At 42.8% G+C, this 19,491-nt stretch overlaps 1 long non-coding RNA gene across 2 annotated transcripts in view; it reads left to right on the top strand.

Annotated features, from left to right (window-relative positions):
* Positions 1-19,491, top strand: part of LOC134481528 (uncharacterized) — a 58,480-nt gene that overhangs the window by 21,989 nt on the left and 17,000 nt on the right. Inside the window, exons 3-4 of one of the 2 annotated variants that reach the window (XR_010057094.1) lie at positions 3,997-4,118; positions 17,654-18,045. This is a non-coding gene — a long non-coding RNA (uncharacterized LOC134481528). Of the gene's footprint in view, positions 1-3,996; positions 4,119-17,653; positions 18,046-19,491 lie in introns of those variants that run through there. The other variant, XR_010057093.1, reaches the window with a different exon arrangement.

Raw genomic sequence — 19,491 nt, 5'->3', positions numbered from 1 at the left:
GGAGGGCGGTCGTCCCAGTGCTTTGCATTAGGCTGTAATCAGACTGAATAGAATATGGGCGAAGTCTCCAAACTTTAGGAAGGCAACTTTCCAGAACTTTTCAGGTACCGACTGTGTTTGGGGACCGTGATAAAGATGCATTTACAGTTCTCTTAAACCCACCATTCTGTCCCCTCAGTGATGCTTGGGGGTTTTTCACATTTTTAATGTATTTCACACTATCATCACATTTTAATCTAATCCTGACCCTTATCTGGGCCAAGTAAGTACAGTAGACACAGCGTCTCGGTCCCACAATACATTTAGAGACCACCGAAATGCTTTAATTTTCTCCAATCATAATAAAAAATTAACTCCATCATGATGTTTAAAATACACGCTATTCCGGATACCGGGAAAGGGAATAACACTTGAAATGTATATAAGAAATACTCAAGTTAATAAAAAATAAAAATAAAAAATAAAATAAAAAATACACGCTATTAATATTATATGCATTTACATATGCATAAAACACAAATTCACATATGGCTATGGAGATGGGCATTCATGAAGCAAATGTGTTGGATTGAACCAGCTGTGTTTGTGGGTTTAGTTTTCTTCCCAAGGGCTGTGTCAAAGCCCTGGAAGGGATCGGACAGCTTGGACAGTACCAAATCCTTTCTGGCATATCCTGGATTTTTCCTATCTCTCTCTCTCTCTCTCTCTCTCTCTCTCTCTCTCTCTATATATATATATATATATATATATATATATATATATATATATGTATGTATGTTTGATTTTCATGATATATGTTATATTATATATCATACATCATATATGTTATATGTGATAATCTTTAATGTAGGTATAGTAAGACTATTTTATTTTTAATAAGTTCATTAAACTTTAATTACTGAATCCAACAATATTGAAATGGTTGAGAGAGTAAAACAGAACTTAGAAATCTGATATTAAAAATAACATGTGACCTCAAAGAAGACTCAAAAATAGATGAATGGGTTAAATAATTCAATTCAAAACTTGGAAGATCTCCATCTATTAGAGACATGCAAAAAACCACAAAGATGCTGGGGCCAGGGTTGGTAAATATTGGGAATGAAAACCTTAGTAAATTACATAAAAAATGCAATGTAAGGTGTCTCCAGCAAGGGAATATCTGGAATTTAAGGTGAGATTGAGAAATTTATATTCAAGTGACAATAAAGGAAATTGAGGTCTTTGAAGCGTAACTAAGGGATTAAAACCTTTTCAATCAGTGAAATTATAGCAGAGAATTTGCCACATCTCGGGAAATGAATGGGCATCCAAGTACAGGAGATATTTACATGGTCAAGTATACATGACCAGGACAGAATCACTGCACATCACGCCATGATTAAAGTGCCATGGTTACAGAACAAAGAAATAATACTGAGACTATTCCTTTAGATATTTTGCTGCACTCTACTGGAATCAAATTTTTTTAAAAAAAATGCCCACTTTCTTCAAATGATCCAATAGAATAGGAAGAGAAAGAACATTTAAAATAATAACTAGTAACACAGAACACTCATGGCAGCATACTGTGAAAACAGTTATGGAGACCTGCACTCTCATCAAATGTCTTACTGCCTTTCTACTTCGGGGAAGCACCGTCTGATGTCACTAGCGTGTGGCTGGGGCCGTAACTAAGTGAAGTAAGTGATAATGGAAAGCAAATAGCACAGAACTCTAACAGTGGACTTGGTAACTGAAACAGTTGTTGAGCGGGAGGGTAGCATATACATTACGGAGTCCCTAGCCATTTCCCAGGAAGGCTAGAGGGTGGATTCAGAAACTTTACCATACTTCTCAGAATGGCATGTAATAAAACTTGTGGTTTGGAGGAAATGAGTCACTGGAGGTGAACGTTGTGGTTTTATAGCCTGGCCCTATGAACTGTTCACCTTTTGCTGGCTGAGTGTGGATACAATGTAACCGGCTGCCTTCAGCTCCTGCGTCCCCTCCCTCCTCCGTGCCTTCCCTGCCGAAACAGACTGTTGTCTCTTAAACCGAACAGCAAAATTAATCTCCCTGTAATTTGCTTTTGTCAGGTATTTGATCGTAGCAATAATAAAAGTAACGAATACGTTTACAAGTTGTTTCTGTGATTTTCCATGTAATATTTTCCCATCATGTTTAACTGGGAGCAACTTAAATGGCAGAATATGAAAACTTGTGTTCTCTTAATTTCTTAGAGCCGCAGAAAATCCCAAAAGCCCTGAGGCTACCTTCTCAGGCCTCAGCATCTGGGTTGGGGACTCTGCTTTGCTGAAGAGTACTGAACCCATGGAAACTGTTAAGTCCTGGCTCCGTGACTCCACACGCGGGCTCTTAGGTTGTGGAAATTGCAACTTTCTATGGGCAGTGGGGACTCACTTTGAACACAGGAAGGGCACTTCTGATTAATCTATTTCTTTTAAAAGGCAAAAAACATCAAGGCTCACAATCTGAAATAGGATTGCCTCCTATATTTTCACAAATTTAAATGGAAATTATTTATGGCCTTTATTCTAATCATAAAATGAGAAAATACCACAGTCCCCCTCTTTAGCAATCTCACACTTGAATCCTTGTCACTCAGGAGCCCCAAAATCTCCAAGCTCCAAGCAGCAGTTGGTGTCAGTTTTCCTCCACCGTGCATGCAGTACAGGTATGGATGGTCTTCTATCTTTTTACCTTTTGAGGGAACACATTTAACATGTCCCCGCAATTGTGATGTTGGGTGTTCTTCAACCACTTAGACCGAGGAGTGTTGCTGAAGTCTCCCTTCAGACTGACTAGAAAAGTCTTGGTCTTAGATCACTTAGGTCACTTCAGATTACTGGAACATTCTGAATTCAGCATGTCAGTGACATTTCCAGGTATGGAAGGGCTAGTTCTAGATAGGTGGCTCTCCTGCTGGCGTGGAGGTCCCACAAACGCTAAGGCCTACTGGGAGCCAAACCGAGAGAGACAAGAAGGAAATCTGGCTCAGCAAAACTTAGCTGGGCTGGTTCAAACTTCTGGAGTCTGACTCCAAAGAATTTGTTTGGTTATTACATATTTGAAGACAGTACAACTCTGGAAAAAGATTTCCTCATCACAGTTATCGCGATAAAGGTTAAGGCACGACTATGTCGAAACTCCTTTACAAAGTACCTCTCTTTTGCAAAGCACCTATGACCTCTTTTGTAAGAAGGGGATCTAGTGGTGAGAAATGGTCAGGATAAGGGCCTAGGGAGGGAAGATTTGTAATAAGCACACCGATAAAGCTGGTTTGCAGAGTACACGGAACCGCTTTCATAAGAACGAGTGGTTCCAGTGAGGTCTGGCTGTGCAGATGGTTGAAGATCACCAGGCTATTATCCACTCCCAGCCTTCTGTATGAGAAACAGGTATGCATAGTCCATCCACTGAACAGAAAAGCCCGCATGTTTAACAATTCTGATTTTTTAAAATTGCTATCGTTAACTACGGGGACCTCCTTCCTGTCCTACATGCTGGCCCTTCAATGAGAGGCCTCCCAAAGCTCTCCACTCTACAAATGTGTGTCACAGGCCCCATCCAACTCGCCCCAGGCAAAGGCCATTCCAGCCTCCAATGGTTGGGTTATATAGTTTGTTTGCTTGACATGCACTTCCTGTGTCTCTTTGGTTCCTGGATCCAGCTTGGGTCTCATTATTTACAGGCAGTTTTTTTTATGAAGACTCCACTCCACTCTGCCTTTTCTCGTCACATCTCTGTTATATTTCTGGAAGTAGCTGAGAGGGAAAAATAATTAAACTCTGTTCTCCTCACTTTCAGCTCTCAGATTTGAGTGATCTAAATAGCAAAGAGAGGTCTAAACTCTTCCCCATCTTTCTCCCGCCGGTCTTGAGTCAGCTTTCTATCCCTGAAGCTTGTCTATGGATATCTGTCAGCTAGCATACTGAGCACGCTCAGAAACAATGCGAGGGCTTTCAGAGATCAACTTTCCTCTTTTCTCCCTAGGTATCAAGAACACCCCGGAGGCCCTGTTGAAAGTCCTGCCTTTCGCAGCCTCTTGGTGCCCTGCATTACTAGAGACCCTTTCAACAAAACCAGGATGTGAGAATACCTGTCAGATATTGAATGTGAGTAACCACTGCTAGCTTAGGATGATGCATGGTTTTAAACTCATCTTCTATTTCTTTCCATGTGGGTTACCACATCTTACCAACTAGACTGCACTTCCTGATGAGCGCGGTACAGACTTTCTACTTCTCTGGTACCATGGGTCAGTTTCCTCTTCGGTAGACCAATGCTCAGTGTGTGCTCAGCTGCTCGCTATGCAATGGAAGAAGGGGTCTGCTTATTTTTATATTTCTGCAATGGAAGAAGAAACAGTTTTATATTTCTGCAACATAAACTTAGTACCTTGATTTTCTCTTGCATCCGAGGAGAGAAAAACCAGTTGATATAATACAGACCGCTCTACTGGAGCTCACCTCATTGTTCTAATTGAGAGATTAGAAGGGGATGGCTGAGGAGTATGGCCCTTCAACTGTCCCCTGGAGCCTCCCCAGATCAACCCTCTTCTCCATGCGTGTTCTGTGGCCATGTTGCTCCCTGTTATCGGAGTTGATGGGGACCCCTAAAGAAAAACAAAAACCCAATATGGTTGACACTCCTGGAGATTGAATTTTATGTACTAAAAATGCTTTAGGTGCTAATAAAGACGGAAGGGAAGCAGGGGACAGCATAAGAGATGTTTCCAGTCATTTCTAAGCAGGCTGCTCCTTTTTATCACTTTTAACTTCTGCCCTCGTCTTAACGCTAGGTCATTAAGATTGACTGGGCTCCCCCTCTTGGAGACTCTTGCTACCACACAGTAATTTCTGTTCGGTGGAGCCCCAAATAAGCTGAAGGCACACTGTAAATTAAATTTCAGGAGTCAGGGCATCTTGGCACCAGCAAAATCCAAATAAATGATGTTTACTGTTCTAGATAAAAGACACTGCTGTGGTCATTGTGTGGGGATCCTTTTTCCCTTCCAGCCTACATAAGTGTGGCTTCAGGAACAGAGGTGAGAGATGGCATGACACACTGGATTCACTAATGTTTCCTGATCTCTGTGAGCAAATGTTTAAGAAAGAACTTTTGTTTTGGCTCATGGGTTCAGAAGGTTCAGTGGATGGTTCGGTGGCCACTTAAAGCAGAACATCACAGTGGAGAGAAATATGGTGAAGGACAGCCATTCACACACTGTGAGCAGGAAGTGGATAGGGACAGTGGCAAGGGACAAGGTTTACTTGAAAACATGTGTCCTGTGATCTTCCCTCAGTGATCCCTCACCTCTTAACAGGTGCTGACACTTTCCAAATTTGTGCTACCAGCTAGAGACTAAATAAAACCCATGACCCTGTGAACGACATGTCATATTCAAACATAATGTTCCCCTGCCACCAAAGGCTCATGGCCATCTCATATGCAAATACATTTATTCAGTCCTGCTCTGAGCATCCCCAAAGTTTTAACAATTCTAACATTTGTTCAAAATTAGAAGTTTAGAACCTATAAGTCAAGGCACTCCTTTATCTGTGAAGACTTGTAAGATTCAAAAGAATGTTCTCCTAAGACTCAATGGTGCATAATGAATGTTCCCATCTCAAGAGAAAGAACTAGAGAATAGCCAGGAAGGATCCGCTCAAAGCCAGATCTAATGTCAGCAGGACAATCAGTAGATCTTATGGCTCAACGTCTTACAGATAGAGCACTCTAGGTGTACACCATGAGTTCCAAGGGGCTTGGGCAGCTTCACCCATATGACCTCTCTCCTATACTAGTTTAGTCATTACCTGCTCCTTTCCTCAGGAGATAGTCCATATTCCTGATGTCAGTATTATCGTTGAGTCTGCATTCCCAACCGAAGCCTTACCCTTACAGGCTGACCAACTGTCCTCTCAAGGAGCTTCTGGTAGGGAACATGACTCCTCTACATAATGTATGCCCTCCACAGATGACTTTTTCTTAAGACTTTTTGTGGGAACTTCATGATCCCATAACTCTCCTTCTTTGTGTACCCACAGAATCACAGTGCACAGATAACGCTAAGGTCCCCTATCACCTCAAGCAGTAGCTATGATTCCTTGGACCATGGGTTCTGGACCTTTAAATGCTTTGGCAGCTGAGTCCAAGAAATCGCTTCTGTAGGTACCCTTGTTAAACAAACAAACAAACAAACAAACAAACAAACAAGGTGCTTCAGTAGCTCTCTCTTCTCAATGAGTTTTAAAATGTATAGAGTTCAGTACCTGAGGTGGGCAGTCTGGCTAATCCTGAAATGCCTTGAGACCATATTTCTATTGTCCTGGTACACAGTGCTGGCATTGCTTTTAATGACATCAAGCCATACAGTTCTTGTCCACAGCTTGTAGCTTACTCCTCTTATGGTTATGTAGCATGTTTTCCAAATCCTCCCTCTTGCTTTTTACTTCAGATGATCCCTGTGAATCTGGCTAAAGGAAGTCAGTCAAAATCATGTGACAGGATCACCTTAAACTCTGCCTCCTGCAAGGACGAGATGGAGGGAAATGATTGGCCAGCATATAACGTAAACGGCTTCCAATTTAACTCTCATCAGAGTTCTTGTTCCTGTCTGAAACTTCATGGCTGCATCTTTATGGTACACATTCCTGCTAGCAGTCTACTCTTTCCAACCCTAACCTGCATCATTAAGTACACTCTGTTAGCAACAGTCTCTGGCCCTCATCTCCAAACTCTTTCAAACTCTTCCAACAAACTACTTCTGAACTAGTTGTGAAGGTCTAAGAACTTACTCGAGATACCAATATTCAGTGCTTTTCTTATTAGTATGACCAAATACCTGACAGAGACATTTATTTTCATTTTCTGCTTACATAAAATGCTATCTCGCTGGTTAGGCCACACTGACCTCAAACTGGTGGTTCTCTTGTCTCGGTGGGATTACAGCTGTGTACCACAACATCTAGAGAGTCTTCTGGTTCCTTTGTGTGGAAGTTGGAGTGAAAAGGGTTATTTTGGCTCTAGGGTTCATAGGGTTCAGCTTGTGGTTTCTTGACCTTGTGTACTTGGTAGGAAAACCATAGCAGTAGGAGTGATCGGCAGAAAGAAAGCTATTCACACCATACTAGGCAAGAAGCTAAGAGGAACTAATACAGGCTAGGGATAAGGTACCTACCCATAAGACATGCACCAATGATCTTATCCTCCTCTTCTAGCCAGACCTCACCTAAAGTTTCCAAAAAATTCCCCAAAGAATTGTTATGACACATCTCATAAGGTACATTACAGGTTTTCTTCTGTAAGGGTAGGGAATCAGGATGAGACTGTCTCAAAAACAAACAAACCAACCAAAAACAAAATAAAAAAGCAAAACAAAACAGAAAACCCCAAATAACAACCAAAACAAACAGATAAGCAAAGGCAAGGGTTTGTGACCCCTTTGAGACCCTCAGAATTGCTGACTGAGCTCTTCCATTGTATCTTCTTGTGCCTGTAAGTCCTTTACTTCTGCAGTGAGATTTTAGCCAACTTAGAACTGGAGGGGTGTACGTTAAACAGTTACAATCACGAGCAGTCAGCGTAACTCGAAAGCCATTCAGAACGACTGGTTTTTGAATCTTCAAGACTCAGGGAGATGGAATTTTGTAGGAAAGGGAGCGAGGGGGGGGGTGTCGAATAACTGAGTCAGTTTATAACTCAAATTTACATTAAGTGCTAATATGATTTTTCGCTTTTATGCAAATACTATCTTACTTTTAAGTAAATAATATGTGAGCATGGTTCGAAGTAAAAATGTTCAGGAAAGCTGACGGTAAATGGCAGGATTGCCTCACCATGTAGCTTCCTTTCTGCAAAGCAGTTGCTTCTAGCAGATTCTTACACATCCTGCAAGTCACGTTCTAGACCTACACCAAACATGTCTGTGTTTCTTATTCCTTCAAAAAAAATGAATGTTGGCTTTTATAGTCTGAACATTTCCACTTGACGATACAGAGTGTCCTTGGTGATTAGACCATGTCAATTCATATTCAGCTGGCCCGTTATGTCTTAATAGCTACATACTGTTCGATTATACTAACCTCAGTTTGTTAAGTTCCCTACTGACACTTCACTTCTAATAGAATGCATCTACAAACAAGGCTTCAGGCAAAGACTTACAACAGGCATGCTCTTCACGTGTGTACTGCTCATATATGTAAAATCCTAAAATTACATTTGCTAAGATGTATTTGTACACACAGACACACCCACACATGTACACATACACACCCACACTCTGGCAGGGGGAGTGGGAGAGAGAGAGAGAAACAGACAGAGACAGAGAGACAGAGTTTTAATAGATTATGTGACCATCAGCTATGTGAGGGGAATGTGTCTAGCTACATCATTGCCAACATAATGTATTCCCAATGTTATACCATTCTATTATGTAGTTGATAACAGTAGAACAGCTTATATGTTGCTTTAGTTCCAATTGTCAGCTTGTCAGTCTACAATCATAGGGATGAAGTTTTGGTGAGGGATTGTCTGGATTAGGTTGGTCTGGTCTGTGAGCATTGTGTGTAAGATTTGATTTTATTACATTGGTTGAGATGGAAAGACCTGTACAGCACTGACATTTCCATCTCAATGATCCATCTACTCAATGATCCATCCATTGACAGAAGCAGACCATGAGGTCCTCAATTATTTTTCTATGTGCTTCTCCTTGAGGTCTAATATTTATGTTCTATATTTGGCCAGTGCAGCATCTGACGTGTAGTATTTACAAGTGTTATTTCTTCTTGTTGATCCTTTATTATTCTCCCATTTATCATGTTATAGTGACCTTGTCTGCTTTTATAGTTTCTCATTCTTTATTAGTTATTACATTTTATTGTTTATTGCAGCAGCTGCTGCAGCTTTTAGCCATACTTTTCATCTAACTTTCTGAGTTCTTTAGCTCTGGGATGTTTTCTTGATTCTCTCTTGTAAATCGTATCTTGTTGAATTTCTCACTCACACTATGCATTTTCTAACTAGTTTTGTTGAACCGACTCTGCTTTTGAATCTTTTTCCTTGAAGCTGTCCTTCTGAATTAGGTATTTTGTTAATTTCCTTTTCAAAAATCAGCTCCTTGTACGTTTCTTTGCAAGCATCATGCTATCTTACTATTTTTATTTGGGTCCCTGTGTCAGCATTTGTATGGACATCTGAGGTTGCCTAGACCAATTTGACCTTAATAGCAAAAGCCTCTCTGTTTGCTTGTGCCCCAGGGTATCGTTTGATATATTCCTTGGATTTGGTTCAAGTGGGCCTTGATGTCCATGCAGTTTCTTTAGCTGTAGTCAACATTGGCAGCATCGGTGAGTGTCGCAGTGGTCTAGGGTCTAGGAATTATGGGATTATATTGCTCGCTTGTAGAGCAGCTCTGAGTACAGTATTCCTTGTTGTGGGGGTAGATGAGCCATAAATTTGTATATGTCCAGTAAAGGTCATTGTGATGGAGTCATATGATCGTGGCAAGGCATTCCCAGTCCCATTGCTTCCTAGGGCCTTAGAGGACAGACTTCCTAAGTGTCTGAGTGAATCAAGCCATTCTGAAAAGGCAGGGATATTTCACAAGTCTGTATGTGGACGAGCATGGATTCTTCTGTTTCCGAGAGCCTCTGGGAGCTTCTTTGGCCTAAGGCTGTCAAGGCTGATTGCCTGGCTGCTTCCCAAGGCTGACAATATTTATGTCGGGTCACTTGGCTGCTGACTGGACATCAGTGCAATTGTGTGGATGCTTACAGGGTGGTGGGATGATTTGGGCTGCTTGGATATCGTGTGGGGCTCTAGGAGGCTGAGCCTCATATTGGAGGGTAGGATTTGGGAAGTAGCTGTTGGAGAATGGTGTGCATTGGCTTGACTCTTCTCTGTATGTGGGTACAGCAGTGTGGAAACAGCAAGCAGCTTCCCTAACTGGGATCAGGATCTGCAAGGGCTGAGAGAGAGAGAGAGAGAGAGAGAGAGAGAGAGAGAGAGAGAGAGAGACTCACCATGTGTCTCTTTACTGTTGTGAGCAGACACCCTGACCAAGGCAACTCTTACAAGGACAACATTTAATTGGGGAGGGGGGGTGGCTTATAGATTTCAAGGTTCAGTCCATTATCATCAAGGCAGGAACATGGCAGCGTCCAGGCAGGCATGGTGCAGGAGGAGCTGAGAGTTCTACATCTTTCTCTGAAGACCTCTAGGAGAAGTCTGACTTCCAGGCAGCCAGGAGATGTGGGTCTTAAGACCCTCATGTATAGTGACACTCCTACTCCAACAAGGCCACACCTCCTAGCAGTGCCACTCCCTGGGCCAAGCATATACAGACCATCACAAGAGTTGAAGTGCCATTATTTTTCCTTTGTTTGGGTCACCATTAGGGAGTGAAGTGCAAGTGTTCTGTGTCCTTTCTTCTGCTGGGTTGGTCCTGGAAGTTACTTGTTCACTCTGATTTTATGATTTTACATTTTTTCATTTCCTTTCATTTACCTTTCCTTTGTCCTGATACTCCTGTTCTTTGCTACGTTTTCAATAAGATTTCTTTGCTCTCCTGGTGCTTTTAATTTTTTTTCAACTTGTGATTACAGTGGTTTTTTTTTTTTTTTTAACTACCTTACCTTTGAATTTCCATCACCTTGCCATATCGTTCCGTCTCCTCTGAGCCTTTAAATCTCTTCTGAGATTTTGCAAATTCAAGAATTTGCTAACGGTGATGATTTTGGTTTTTAAAATTGTAATAGTTGTTCAAAACTTCCAACCGTTTTCTTGTGCGTGTTCTCTCAAGCAGTTGCCCTTTCCATTTCTTTTGGGTTTGTATCCACGGATTCCTTAAACTTGATTCTCGTTGTGAAATAGTCTGTCCCTTCCGGGTGAGCAACATTCCAGAGATCTGCGTATGGGTGGTGGGGAGGGGGGTGCTGAGATTTGTCCAAGCGTGAGGAGATCCTTCTTATGACAGGATGCTGTCTGCAGAGCGTGTTCCTCCAGCCTTCCATCATTCTCCTCAGCCAAACCAGACTGAGCAGCAGTGCACTCCAAATATAGAGAGTCTCCCCTTCCTCCTGCCATTCTGACAGATTGCCTCTTGCAAACAGCTTGCTTGTATGATTCCTCATCCGGCTCGCCCTCCTTGATTTATCGAGGCTTTGTATCAAAGAGTACCAATGAAGACTCCTTCCGGACTCTGGTTCTGCCCTGTAGGATGCACTCGTGTTTTGTGAAGTCCAGTTTCGCGTCGGTTCTAAAGCCCCAAGTACTCTTCTCAGCTGCTGGGGTTCTTGTGAGATCTTTAATTTATGAACTTTCGTTTATATAGTGGTTCATGGTCACATATATCTCACAAAAATCAATGTTCTTCAACATTAAGCAATATGCTCTCACTACATTGATTTTGTAATCCAATAAGTGGATGTTCGCATATCAGACCCAGCTTGGAGTAGATGGTTCTCAGGTCAGTGTGCAGCCGTATGGCCTGGGGTGAGCTACTTAATTTATCCAACCTTCAAAATCTTCCTCTCTAAAATGCATGTAACCAAACAACTCACATTCTGGGGGGTATGAATGGCTCGAGCAAGATCAATAAAATGTTTTACATAGCACTTGGCAGAAGAAATGCACAATGATTATCAGTCTTGCTGTCCAGGGAGTTCTGTGAAGTTCGAGCTCGTAGGGCCTGTAAAACTCCCAGCAGATTCCAGGGCTAGAATCCCAAGTACTGGCTTTGAATGCTCTTTGTGTGTGACATTGATGAGCTGAACAAGGCACCACGCCTTTCAGACTCTGCAGTAGATACGGATAGTGTCTGTGCCTACCTATGCTTTAAAGGTCAAGAATAGAGCCATATCACATGACTTGTAGGCAGTGTTAGGCCACACAGGTGTGAACACCACTGTTGCTAATGAAAAGACCTCATTGTAAGAGGTAGTTAAAATCTTAGTGGAGTGCCTTTACAATGAACACCCATGGGATCCAAGTCTCAGAGAGGACAGGAAAAGCTTTGACTATTTATAAGGTTAGAAGCTCAGGCTCAGAATAGGGCTGGATGAAGATAACGCTTTTACCCATTGATTGTGGGGACTGGGAAGTTACTTGCCTAGGGATGTTCCAATCTCCTTAGCTGTACAATGAGGTTAATTTGCCACTTCATTCATAGGGTAGTTTTGAGTATGATGAACACTAAACGCTCTGTCTTAGTTAGGGTTTGACTGCTGTGAACAGACACCGAGACCAAGGCAACTCTTATAAGGACAACATTTAATTGGGGCTGGCTTACAGGTTCAGAGGTTCTGTCCATTATCATCAAGGCAGGAGCATGTCAGCATCCAGTCAAACATGGTGCAGAAGGAGCCGAGAGTTCTACATCTTCATCTGAAGGCTGCTAGCAGAATACTGGCTTCCAGGCAGCTAGGATGAGGGTCTTAAAGCCCATGCCCACAGTGACACGCCTACTCCAATAGGGCCACACCTTCTAATAGTGCTACACCCTGGGCCAAGCATATGGAAACCATAACACTCCAAATTTAAAACTTAGAAAACCCTTTAACAGTGTTTCATAAGAGCTGGCTGGGATTCCCTTTCTTCAGAGCAGGATACGACAGTTTCTTCATTATTCCATTTCCCTGGTGTTTTTTTTACATTATGTTCTTATCAGTCTTTGATCCAACTGAGTCATCCAGCACCTCTGGTGTTCCTCACCTATGTGAATGAACTGCATAAGAATGGATTCAGGGAGGAATGGTTCTGACCCAATGAAATACTGACACTTAATTTAGTCTGCACCCTTGAAGTGGATGGCGAAGTGAATAAAGAATTTCTGAGTCTACAAATAGAAATACACATTGTCTTAAAACAAAGAGGCACAGATTCTGCCAAGTGTTTCTAGTACATGAACGCAGCCTCTTTATTGAAAGTGATAAGTGAGCGTGTGACACTTCCCTTCATCGAGAACAGCTTCCTCTTGGTTTTGAGGCTGACCATTTGGGATTGGAAGTTTGTGCTCTCGTGTATGTGTGCATGCACTCAGAAGCATACATGCAGAGGCCAGAGGTCAACCCTCAGTTGCTCTGCACTTTAACCTTATGAAAAATTAACAACTTCGCTGAGAATTTCATGCAATGTATTTTGAGCATGCCCGCCTGCAATCCCCTCTCTTCATCGTCCCAGATCCACCCTCACCTCCATAAGCCTTGCCCCCACTCATGTCAACTTTGTGTCCACCTTAGTTTCTGATGAGAGTCTTTGGCTAAACCTGGATCTGAGTGTTTCTGCTAGTCTAGCTGGTCGCCGAAACCCCAGGATCCCCACGTCTCTGCCTCCCAGTGCTGAGGTTACAAATGTACATTTACTACCCCCAGCTTCATACCAGTGGGGTGCTAGGAATCTGAACTCAGGTCTTATGCTTGTGCAGTGGCCACTGGGCTATCTTTCCAGTGCATGTAGCTATAGTGAGATTAGTTTACAACTATGACAAAGTCCTAAACTTGTAACGTTGCTAGCTGTCTATGGAGCTGGCTTATTGAAGTTTACAAGAATCATGTGTGCCGTGTATGATTTCCTTGTTCGTACTCGAGGAAGCTGAGGTCCAGATGGATTGTCAAAGCATCTCGGCTGTAGAAAGATTTAAACTCAGCCTGAAAATTCTAAGCTTCTGTTCTTTGTAACAGAGGGGCAGCCCGTGTGGCATTAGGTGACTCACAGTGGCATTCCACTCAACCCCACATCAGGAATGTGAGTTATGCTATGGGAGGTAAAGGGACAGTTTTTGGTTCCTACTGTGAACGAATGCTAAGACTGAAGTTTATTCAAAGGCAGACTGATCCGGGCAGACCTTCCTCCTCTGCCGTCCATAGGTAAGTGGTGGCAGTTTAAAGATCATTCACAGTCTTTGAACTTTAAAATGAGAATAAGCCTAAGGTTGTTCTGAGAGGCGATTGAGATGAAAGCAGGTGGCATGTGGCCCTTGATTATTAAAGGTAAATGTTTTCGACAGTGGCGTTAGGGACACACAGCAGTACTTGCTCTGTGCGACTTCTGGAGCAAGATTGATTTGCCAATGGAAATAGCCTCAGTGCGTGGAGACATGGATTTTAAGGGCAGTGTACTTTGCCCTACGCAATGGGCAAGCCTGTCTTCCTCGTCGACAGTGTGTGCTCACATATTATTTCTTTGCACCATGCGTTTACACAGATGCGCTTGGATGGTCTCACTGTTTGGCACCATCCACAGTTTCCCGGGGCCTCTGGAGAAATTTGGAAACACACTTTTGCAGTCCCCCTCCTCCGGAAACCCCACATTGTGGCTCCATCTGACAAGACAGCCTTGGCAAGACCAGGTTTATTACCAACTCCCTAGGCTCTAGGAAGCAGGGGCCCTGCTAATTTGCTGCATTCCAGCTGCCAGAGCCCTCCCCTGCTTCTGGCACTTGCTCCCCTACGGCTTTCTGATCCGAGTCGTCTCTGTAGCTCCTAATTGTCCCTGGCTTCTCATCCTTCTCTTTCTCTGTGAGTAAGGCTCAGCACGTAGATCATTTTCTGCTAATCGGTTAGCTAATGTGCCTTCCATTTGCCAGTGGGCTTTATCTGCCCCAGTCTTTTCTTTTACCCTGGGGCAGGTGTATAAGAAAAAGGTCATTATTTTCCTAATCTCCCGTGGTTCCCCCTCCCCCTTCTCTTTCTCTTCCTCTCTCTAAGCTTTTACTGACACAGCAGATTCTTAACTCGCTTCCTTTGATTTTTTTTTCTCCCCAAAGTACAGAAGGTTGCTTTAACCCCTTGGTGTCAGGTGTTTATTTATGAAGCCTTTCCCTATTCTTTTCAGGTTTGTGCTTCCCTTTATCTGACACTAACTTTAAAAGAATTCCTTTTCATTCCCAGTGAAGAATGCCTTAGAGTAGAGCTGGGAAGGCAAGCAAGTCAAGTGCACAGAGGTTGCTTCCCCTGGTATTTGGTGTTTCTTCTTCCCCTCTGTGACCTATCCCTTATCTGTTAGAACAAGTGTGGCTTTATTTATATCTATAGCTCTAAAATGTTGGTTGATATTGAACATGGCAGCCTGGGAGCAGCCTGGGCATGGTGAGTGTTCACAACACTGGGATTAAAGGGCGTACATTCAGGTCCTATAGCAGAGTCCTCTCCTTAAGTGGAGACAGGAATGGCAGCTGGTCATCTCGCCCGTTCCTCACCAGCTAACAGACCGCTCAGAAACTGCTAGGATTTCAGTACATGATGGACTTTAGGACCTGAGTTGTTTTGAAATCTCTCCCAGATTTCCATCAAAAAAAAAAAAAAAAAAAAAACAAAAAAGTCTACTTTTCCTTAAAAGACCATGTTTCGACTTAAGTCTCATCTCTCTCTGGAGTCTTTCCGATGCACTTGGCGCTTGCTACACAGATTTTGGCACCACAGCAGGTCATTTTGTGTCTTCCCGTGTGTTTGCATCCAGCGTGTTTGGTTTCACGCCAAAATGTTTAGTATGTGCGAGTTACAACCGTGAGGAAATGCTGTATATCACATAAGCGTAAAGCTCTCAAGGGTTAGGTATTTTTCACCCCTCTGTCTTAATCTACCAGTAAGTTCTTAGTGCATAGAGGAACACCCTGGGGACCTGTGTTCAAAGGATTCTGGCCCTCTTTCTCAGCTGGATGAATCCCACATTGCAGGACTTAGGGATGTGGACCAAAGTGAACTCCTGGGGCACATGCCACCATACTGCGAAACAGGGATATCTTGTAAGATAGCTTTCACCCTTCTCTTCCTTGATGTTCTTACCATTTTCTCGCTAAGCCAGGCCTATATCCATGTCACTCAAACACACATGTAGCGTGTGCATATACACGTAATTTTCTTTGTTTTTAAAGTTTTGAATACTTTAAGGTTTTAATTTGATAAATTCTGTAAAGTGGACACATACATAAAATAGATTCAGTACTAAAAGTGTAAAGTTTTCTGTGAAGCTCCATGATGCCTATTCTAACTTTATAGAAGTCCGCTGAGGTGTCTAGACTTGGGGTCTGTCTAATTCTGTTGTATAATGGTTTATTTTTTGCTTTGTTTTGTGGTTTCTGTTTTTTAGTTTTGAATACTTGACGGACATTAATGAGTGCTTAAATATGAGCCAGGCACTTGTAGTTAGAGAGATGAGTGAACTGTGACTCTTCTAGGACCTTCAGCAATGCTGAGAGGGAGTCGAGTGTACATCCCACAGACAAAGGACAAGGCCTTGAATAAACCATGGCTGCTTGTGGGCTGTGCTTAAAACATAGGTGTCAATGTAAGCACTCTTCATAGATAAGCTTTCAGTCAATTCATCTTTATATTTTTGTGATGAGGAAAATGCAGCTAAGCAAAAATGAAGGGACAGAGAACACACTGTATCCATCGGAACAACACTCCTCCCACAATTCAGATCCATGTACTTCGGCCTTCCACTGAAGGGTAGGCATATATAGCCCCGTGGCCTGGCTGTTCACTGAGTGACTGAGGCCTTTTAACGGAGCACCCAGTAGAAATGAGCTGTCTTCACACACACACAGCCCTCAGATTGGGGTCGGTTGGTGTAACCCAGGATCTGTGCTCTTGGGATAAATCCCTGGTAGAGTGGCCCAGCTGATTCATGATTACCAGGATGCAGAGAAGGTCAGCAATTTTCACTGACCCCTGAGGCACTCTCGTTTCTTGAAACAGAGCCTGCCATTTCAGAATAGCTAACACTTCAAAACAGCTTATTGTTAGGGGTACCATGGCAACAAATGGAGGGTTTCTGCCATTTGTACCAAGTATGAATGTAGGAGGGAGAGATGTTTGGAGAGCAAGCAGCAACAGTCTGCCCGTTGGCACCAGGGGACGTTTGAAGGTAATGGCAGGAGTAACATCTTCCTTTGCAAATTGACAAGTTGCTCCTCTTTGCCTCGGTACCTCGAGCCTGGCACTGGGGTCAGGGTGGCTGTCTTCTCTGAGTCATCGGTTTCCCTATTTATTCTTGATATGAGCATTCTTTTCTAGTGATGTGAGACAATATTTGTGCTAATGCCTTGACGATGGGGTATTTTTCTGGTGAACACCCCCCCAAGCCCCCAAAACCCCAGCTACTTCTGCTGTAAGTCACTCTAAGTCACAACCATTTCGTGCTCAGCTTCAGTTTCTTATAACGCAAGTGACTTAGAGTAGATTAGTGTTTCCAAGATGGGATGGGCATTAGATCAGCTCAAACAAACAAACAAACAAACAAACAAACAAACAAACAAAAGTCATAAGTAAAGGTTTCAGAGACTCCACCCAATGCTACTGAGAGTCATAGGAAACCATTTTGATGGTTTACATGGATGCAAGGCCTCTCTCTAGCATTGAGAACAACGTCCCAGTTGCTCTGCCCTCCTGGCTTTTGATTCTACAGATCCAGTGACCAGCCTGTACTCAGATCCCTCTTGGTCTCCTCTTCCACATGCCTGTCAGTTTCTTATTTGGTGACTCTTTTGGTACCAGCAGGCTAAATGGAAAATGCAATCTTTGTAGGTCACTCGTCACCGACACTGGCAGATTGCTGAGTAATGGAGGTACTCCGCAGAATAACACACTGTCTTTGTGCAGAATTTACAGCTTCTTTTCTGGTACTTACTCATGTTTCCATGTAGGACCAGAGTCAAGAGCCAAACATCTCGCTGTGTGGCTAGAAGACTATAGAAAGGACAGAGCCCAGGGTGATACAGAGCTGGAAATGCTAGGGTGAAAATCGACCACAGATGAGGCTTCGGAAGCATCTTTGTGTGTGAATCGTGCAGTCCAGCGCTTCATGACGAGCACAGCCCTCTCCCAGCCATCCAGGGGAGTAAAAGTCAGGCCAGGTGAGGAAGACCAGGCAGCTGATGTCCTGTCTGGATCCTCCTGGGAAAAAACAGAAGAAGAAGTAAAAACGAGAGAAATGATCAAAGAAAAATAATCTTGAGTTTGTAAAATGTGGTCCATTGCTCTAGTCTGATCTGTTGCTTTTCCAAGGGGAGCTCTGCTGACACAGGGCACACTTAGAAAGCACAACCCCCTTCGAGTCAATAGAAAAGAAAGCCTGCTTTGTCAGAAATGAACTTACTGGTGATCCAGGAGTGCGTTCCTGATAAAGCTTGGCAGGTATCCAATTGAAGTGACCAAAGATTTTCACGGGCAGCGGGTTTCCACGGAGACCTACAATCAAATCAACAGAGTAGTGACCTGGCCGAGTGAAGGGTGTGGGCTGTGTGGCACATGGTAATGAGTCAGGCAGAAGGGGCTTATTCACTTACTCAGCAAGGTGGAAAGTCTGTCAGTCAGACTAAGATGCGGTGTCTCATAAAGACCTGCATCAGGAACAGAGTCAGAGTGAAAAAAAATGTTAAAATATAAAGTATGTGTCTGCAACTCCATTTACTGAATATTTTTAGCTATACATGGCAGTGGATTTCATCACAACAATTACATATATATATATATATGTGTGTGTGTGTGTGTGTGTGTGTGTGTGTGTATCTATATATATAATCTATTTTAATCATGCTCTCTCCTTTTACCCTATCTTGCCTTCCCACTTCAGCTGATCCCTTTACTCTTCCCAGTTAGTCTCCATTTAATTTTCATTTTTTTCTTTTTTTGCATGACCCAGTGAGTCTCACTGGAGTTGCTTACACGGTGGAGGATTTTTACAGAAGCATGAATACCTCACCAGTTTCTAAAACACAGAAGAAAACACCTCTCATTACTAATCATTACCTGTATAAAAATTCTCAGGGTATCTTGAACCCATCCCCCACTCCATGAGCTAGGATATTGATAGGCCCAGTTCTGTACAGATCTTGTATAGATAATCACGGAATTTAAGAGTACAAAGGCCATGTCATAAAAATCTTTGTAAGAATAATATGACACAAGAGTATCATTATCTGTAGGTTTTGATGAGGAAATTGTTGACGATGGGGTTTTCTAAGCCTGTCAGTTGGAGATACAGGATGCAAAGAAAGGCCTGTCTGTCTCCAGGGCAATAGTTTTGGCCACTCTATTTCCCAGCATCTTGATTCTTCCTTCCAGTTTTCCTTAGCTGAAATAAAGTATGTTCTACATTATCCAAATGCTGGTCATCAATGCCGTGATACTATTGGTCCCAGAACCTCCATATAGGGAAGGAAGGTATTTTGATATTGGGATTGATTATCATAAATAGCCTGGATATTCATCCTCTACTAACCTGCTCAGTTAGAAACGTTCCTCACGAGTCTACACAAACTGACAGAAGGAGTAATAGAAACACCAGAATCTGTGGGTGAGAGCTTGGGCTCAATATTTGAAATGATATGGGTTTTATTCCTGAGTCCAATGCCGATTGGCCACACCTGACTTTCAGCCTTTTCATCTGTAATAGATACAACTGCAGTTCACACCTCATAGGCTCGCCAAAGTGATTAAACGAAGGGTACTTAGCCCAGGTCCCAGCATGCGGCAGGCACTC

This window comes from Rattus norvegicus, chromosome 13 (assembly GCF_036323735.1).
Source record: "Rattus norvegicus strain BN/NHsdMcwi chromosome 13, GRCr8, whole genome shotgun sequence".
NCBI classification, from domain to species: domain Eukaryota; kingdom Metazoa; phylum Chordata; class Mammalia; order Rodentia; family Muridae; genus Rattus; species Rattus norvegicus.
Note: the sequence above shows the minus strand (reverse complement) of the source record. Positions and strands in the feature narration are given on the sequence as shown.